A 6,761-nucleotide genomic window follows, 5' to 3' on the forward strand; every position below is an offset into this window, starting at 1 on the left:
ACCAGTAGCAAAAGCTTAAGGTGCTTTCAGGCTGTTACAGAGCATGATGCATTCTGCAGTGGGTATGTGCATGGCCTTTTCATATCCTTCATTTAGGTGGGAGCTTTTAAAATGCCTTATTCCTCCATGTATCTCTTTTCCAAGTCTCTTCCTTCCCAAGCCTTTTAGTCTATCTTAACAACTGTTAACTGTCTCTTGTTACAGGCTGCTGCAACCAATACTTTTGCCTTGAAATCCTGCCCTTGGAATGTTTAGAGTCAGCTGAGTAAAAGACAAAACCTTGTACCCTTTCTTCAGGGAACCACCAGACAGGTCAAAATGCACACACACAATTCTTTGAAAGTAAGGTCTGTATTGGTTTCCTCTGGCACAAGAAACCTGCACCGAGAGTGGGAGCTGCCATCTTTATAGCTGCCATTGCTCTGGTAGTGAGAGACAGTGAGCATGCAAGGCAACAGCTTCTTTCTTCATTAAGCTTTCCCTTCATTGACTTTAGTTGTTTTTTTATTTTTTAAACTAGATTCCAGAGTTCTGTGAAAATGGACTCTTTTTTCCCCTCATTTAAAAAAATTGTTCTAATTAGTTATACATGACAGTAGAATGCATTTTGACACATTGTACAGAAATGGAGCACAACTGCTCATTCCTCTGGCTGTGCATGGTGCAGAGTCACACTGGTAGTGTAATCATATAAGTATATAGGGTAATAATGTCTGTCTCATTCCACCATCTTTCCTACTCCCACATTCCCCTCCCCTCATCTCCCTTCTGCCCAATCCAAAATTCCTTCATTCTTCCCTACCCACCCCAATTATTGATCAGTATTCACTTATCAGAGAAAATATTTGGACTTTGGTTTTTAGGGTTTGGCTTACTTCACTTAGCATGATATTCTACAGCTCCATTCTTTTACCTGCCAATGCCATAATTTCATTCTTCTTTAAGGCTGAGTAATATTCCATTGTTGGTTCCATAGTTTAGCTATTGCGAATTGAGCTGCTATAAACATTGATGTGGTTACATCACTGGAGTAAGCTGAATTTAAGTCCTTTAGGATATAAAATGAGGAATGGGATAGCTGGGTCAAATGGTGGTTTCATTCTAAGTGTTCTGAGGAATCTCCATACTGTTTTCCAGAGTGGTTGCACCAATTTGCAGTCCCACCAGCAATGTATGAGTATACCTTTACCCCCACATCCTCACCAACACTTATTATTGCTTGTATTCTTGATGATTGCCATTCTGACAGGAGTGAGATGAAATCTTAGTTTTGATTTGCATTTCTCTAATTGTTAGAGATGTTGAACATTTTTTCATATATTTATTGTTCAATTGTATATCTTCTTCTGAGAAGTGTCTGTTCTAGCTCCTTAGCCCATTTATTGATTGGGTTGTTTGTTTTTTTGGTGTTAAGTTTTTGAGTTCTTTATATATCCTGGAGATTAGTGCTCTATTTGAGGTATGTGAGGTAGATTTTTTTCCCATTCTGTAGGCTCTCTCTTGTGAAAATGGATTGTGATAATTTGCCAGTTTACTAGTTTCCTTTGTGGAGAGAAAGAACCCTGGAATTCTCTTCTCCACCATTTTTAGTGACCTCCAGCTTTTTATTTTTTGTAAGGGTGGGAATGTCATTCTTAACATGCAAGAACTAAAACTAGGTGTCCATTTTTTTGCACAAATTGTCATATGACTGATCAGTTAAATCAACTTTAAATTGGCTCCTTTTTTTTCTTTTGATAGAAACCCAGTAATCTTTGATAGTTTCTTGCTTTCTGCTACAAGATCTCCCAGGCTCATCTTGTATGTTTACTGCTGCAGACCTGTATAGCAATTTTTTCAAAGAACTTTGGCTCTTTCTCAGTGGAAAAAAAGTTTTAAGACCAAAACCTGGGTCCTAAGAGCATTTTATTGCTGTTAGGTTGTCATTGTTTCCAGGCTTTTTAAGGAAAAGAGCTAGGAAGAACATGTTTTAACAATAAGAAATATATTTTTCCCTCTGTACCACTACTGGGCCTGCAGGTCTTTGTCAAGAACATACATATGTATGTTCTGTAGACGGGGATTGTTAAAGTTATTAAGAATAAGGCCTACTTTAAGAAATACGAAGTCAAATTTATAAGAAGATGAGAGGATTAAATTGATTACTGCATTTGGAAACTTTGGTGATTGTTATGGTTTGGACATGATGTTTCCCTCCAAAGCTCCTGTGTTAATGCAGGAATATTTAGAAGTGAAATGATTGGATTGTAAGAGCTGGAACCTAATCAGTCCATCCTAGTTTGAATGTACTGAGTCATACCCATAGGCAGGTGGTATGTGACTGCAGGAGGTGGATCATTGGGGGTGTGCTATGAAAGGGTGCATCTTCCCTGTGGCATTCCCTGCCCGCCCCCATGCTGCATTCTCTGATTCCTGGCTGCCCTGGGGTAAGCAGCACTTCTCTGCCATGCTCTTCCACCATGATGATTTGCCTCATCTTGGGCCCAGAGCAATGAACTTGGCTGACCATGGACTAAACCTCTGAAATTGTGAGCCAAAATAACTTACCCTCCTCTAAGTTGTTCTTGTTGAGTTTTTTGATCACAGTGAAAACCTCAGTGATCTAGGATAAGAATAGTACAACATACATGAATACAAGATGGTAATTAATTTACTAATAGAGATATCACTTGTCATATTGCTAATGACTGTACAGAAGGGGATATGACAGTATGTGCACCTTATGCATACCACCTATCAAAATATGGCATCAGGGGCTGGGGTTGTGGCTCAGTGGTAGAGTGCTTGCCTAGCAGGCATGAGGCACTGGGTTCAATCCTCAGCACCACATAAATGTAAAATAAAGATATTGTGTCCACCTAAAACTTAAAAATAAATATTTTTTAAAAATATGGCACGAATATTGGCTTGACAGATTATGCTACAGCATCTTGTATGGGCCTGCTGCTGGATCAGTCTTTTCAGTAAGTTGTCATGGGCAATTTCTGTGAAGGCCAAGAGGAGGTAACCAGAGATAAATACAATGTGGAAAGCATTGATGATCATCCTCGTTCCTTTACTTGCTGTTTGGATGCAGGCCTTGAGAGATTTACCATTGGCAATAAAACTTTTGGAGCTCTGACAGGAGCAGTGGATAGAGGCTTGTCTATCCCTCAGAGTACCAAATGATTTCCTGGTTATGATTCTGAAAGCAAGTAATTTAATGCAAAAGTGTATTGGAAGCACTTCATGGATCATAACTTTGCAGATTATATGCATTCCCTGGTGGAAGAAGATAAAGTTGCTTACAAGCAACAGCTCTCTCACTATATAAAGAACAAAATTCCAGAGAAGATGGAGGAGATATATAAGAAAGCTCATTCTGCTATTGAAAAATATAAGCAAATATGCATACACACATATACACACAGGTGTGTGTATTTCTCTCCTTTTGTACACAAAAGATAGCACACTATAAAAACTGTTTTCTACCTTGCCTTTTTTCATTTATATTATCCTGAAGACCATCCATGTCAGTATACAAAGATTGTCTTCATTCCTTTTTTAATCATGTATTACTTCATTGTGTGGCTACATTATAAATAATGTCAATGAAGAGCAGCAAAGGGCATATGTCATTTTGCATTTTTTCAGTATGTTTTTGGCGTAGTTTCCAGGAAGTAAAGTGTGTGCATATGTAATTTTCTAGATATTGACAAATTCTCCTTCACCATTTTGCATGCTAAGCAGCAATATATTAGAGTCCAGGGCTCTTAATATTTCTCCACAGAGTCATTGTGGATCTCTCGTGGTAACTCCTTTATGGCACGAGAGAGACTTCACCTCTCTCACTACTCATCCTACAGAAATATACCAGAACTTGCATCCTATTATTTCCCCTATTACATATTCTGTGACAAAAATAAATACATTGCCTTATAGTAATCAGGAAAAATTTGTGGCTAGCCTTGTCTTGTTATGAACCACTTATCAAGCCTGGCTGTGAGGGGCTGAGGAAAGTTCTGAAACATTAAACAGCCTTGATTGCCAATGAGTCCACCAACCATGTTTAGTTGCCCATGCACTCTGTCTGGAAATCAGAGCCCAGAACACACAAGACAAAATGGAATGTTAAATGTCCATCTTTATGCTCTCCTAAGGTACTTTCTTTTCTGTTTATTATTATTATCAGCTTTGAAATAAACCTATTGGAAGCTCCCAAATGACAGACCCATCATTGTTTTTGTTATTGATCTTTCACCTACGTGTTTGCCTTTACTTCCAGTCACTGCCTCTCCCTATGTTTCCTTGGAGCTTTCGCCATCTTGTGGCAGGTTGGCAGCCCTGAGAAATAAACTTCTGACTTCATAAGTGAAGAAAACAAAACACACACTCCTTACCATGTTATATTGTATATGCACAGTATTTTATATTGTCTATAATTTACTTCAAAGCACTTTGATATCAATTCTTTGTGATATACTTTATTTCATCTACTTTTTTCACTTTGTATTACCTCTGAATTTGGGGAGAATTTTACCATAATAATATGTCAGTTTGAATTGGCAGCAATTTTTCTTTTTTTTTTTTTTTTGGTGTTGGATCTTATAACCCATGACATCTTGGATTCAAAGAATCAATTATTTAATGAAATATTGTATCTGTCTACAAAATGGTATTTTGAAAAATTAGTGCAGGGTGGGGGCAGTAGAGGTAAGAATAAGGGGTGCATTAGGCATGTATTTTGAAGAAAAAGTAATGTTTATTCATATTGATAAACAATTTTTTACAGTTCTAGTTAACATATAAGTTATACTAAAAAGAAATACATATTCAGCAGTGATTAGTTAGCATTTGAAGACCATAGTCAGGTGTTTACATCATGAAGGTAGTTTTACCCTAGGGTATTTACATTTTCCTATCTGAACCTGCACTAAATCAAGAGTTCATGAACTTTCCTTGTGCCACTACAACTGCTAGAAGAAAACATAAGGTCAACACTCCAACATGTTGGTGCAGGCACCTACTTCTTTAACAAGACTCTTAAAAAAATCAAACATAGAATCAATAAGTGGAACAGCACGCTTGTATCCCAGCATCACCAGAGGCTGAGGCAGGAGGATTGCCAAGTTCAAAGCCAGCCTCAGCAACTTAGTGAGGCCCTAAGCAATGTAGCGAGACTCTGTCTCTAAAATAAAATATAAAAAGGGCTGGGAGTGTGGCCCAGTGGTAAAGCACTCTGAGTTCAATCTCTGGTACCAAAAAAAAAAAAAAAAAAAAAAAAAAAAAGTGGAACAGCTTTAAATTAAAAAGCTTCTTGCATAGCAAAGGAAACAATTAAGGTTGTGGAGAGAGCTTGAGAATGGGAGAAAATCTTGCCAGCTACTCTTCCAACAGGGGATTAAAATCAAGAATATATAAAGAAACCAAAACACTTAACACCCAAACTCCAAATAACTAATTGATAAATGGGCAAAAGAACCAAATAAACATTTCTCAAAAGAAGAAATGCAAATGCCCAACAAATATATGAAAAAATGCTCAACATCCTTAGCAATTAGGGAAATGCAAATCAAAACTATACTGAGATTCTATTTCACTTAGAATGGCAGTCATCAAGAATACAAGCAACAATAAATAATGAAGAAGATAGGGAGAAAAAGGTATACTCATGCATTGTTGGTGGAACTGCAAATTAAGACAACCACTTTGGAAAGCAGTATGAAGATTTTTCCAAAGACTAGGAATGGACCAAACATATGATTCAGTGATACCACTCTTGGTATTCATTGAAAAGAACTAAAACCAGCATACTATACTGATATATGCATACTAATGTTTATAGTAGCACAATTCATAATAGCCAATAATGTTATGAAACTAGCCCATGTGCCAATCAACAGACAAGTCGATAAAGAAAATGTGGTATATATACACACAATGGTATTCTACTCAGCCATAAAGAAGAATGAAATTATGGTATTTGCTTATGAAATTGGAGAACATCATGCCAAGTGCCATAAGCCAGACTCAGAAAGTCAAAGATCAAATGTTTTCTCTCATATGCAAACTCTAGAAAGAAAAAAAAATGAATAAAAAAAGGAGATCTCATGAATATAGAACAGAGAATAGTGGTATAAAAGAAGGACTGAGGCAGAGGGAGGAGGGATGAGAAAGGGAAAGAACTGTGGAAAGAAATTGACCAAATTATGTTATATGTGTATATGAATGTATCACATTAAATTCCACTTTTATGCATAACTATAATACACTAATAAAAACATAAAAAATAAATTAAAAAAATCCAACATGGGCTTGGCCTGTGGCTCACACACCTAGCACATGTGAGGCACTGGGTTTGATCCTCAGCACCACATAAAAATAAGTAAAATAAAGATCTTGTGTCCATCTGCCAGTAAAAAATATATTTTTTAAAAATACAACATTTCAAAAAAAGAAATATGTACTCATGAATACACATGTGTGTATAACAGTTTAGGAAACAGGCTTGCAACAGAAAACACAAAACTTACAAAAATTACTTATTAATGCAAAGCTAAAATATTAAAATAAAACCCACAAAACACCTTCAAACAAACAAAACTTTCCTTGTGCCATGGGTTCCTTTGGCCAATTGGTGAAGTGTTTACAGAGTCATTTTTTAATACATGAAATAAAACATGTAGGATTACAATGAAAACTGGTTGTGTTAAAATAGTCATCAAAATATTAAAGATATAATTTATGCATATTAACATGTGTTTCTTTTCCCTCCCCAGCTT

The 6,761-nt window shown here is 36.5% G+C and overlaps 1 pseudogene; it reads left to right on the plus strand.

Moving 5' to 3' along the window:
• The first annotated feature begins 2,393 nt into the window (after positions 1-2,393).
• LOC114091351 (large ribosomal subunit protein uL18-like) lies at positions 2,394-4,334 on the plus strand (annotated as a pseudogene).
• The last annotated feature ends 2,427 nt before the right edge of the window (positions 4,335-6,761 follow it).

This window comes from Marmota flaviventris, chromosome X (assembly GCF_047511675.1).
Source record: "Marmota flaviventris isolate mMarFla1 chromosome X, mMarFla1.hap1, whole genome shotgun sequence".
Classification (NCBI taxonomy): Eukaryota; Metazoa; Chordata; class Mammalia; order Rodentia; family Sciuridae; genus Marmota; species Marmota flaviventris.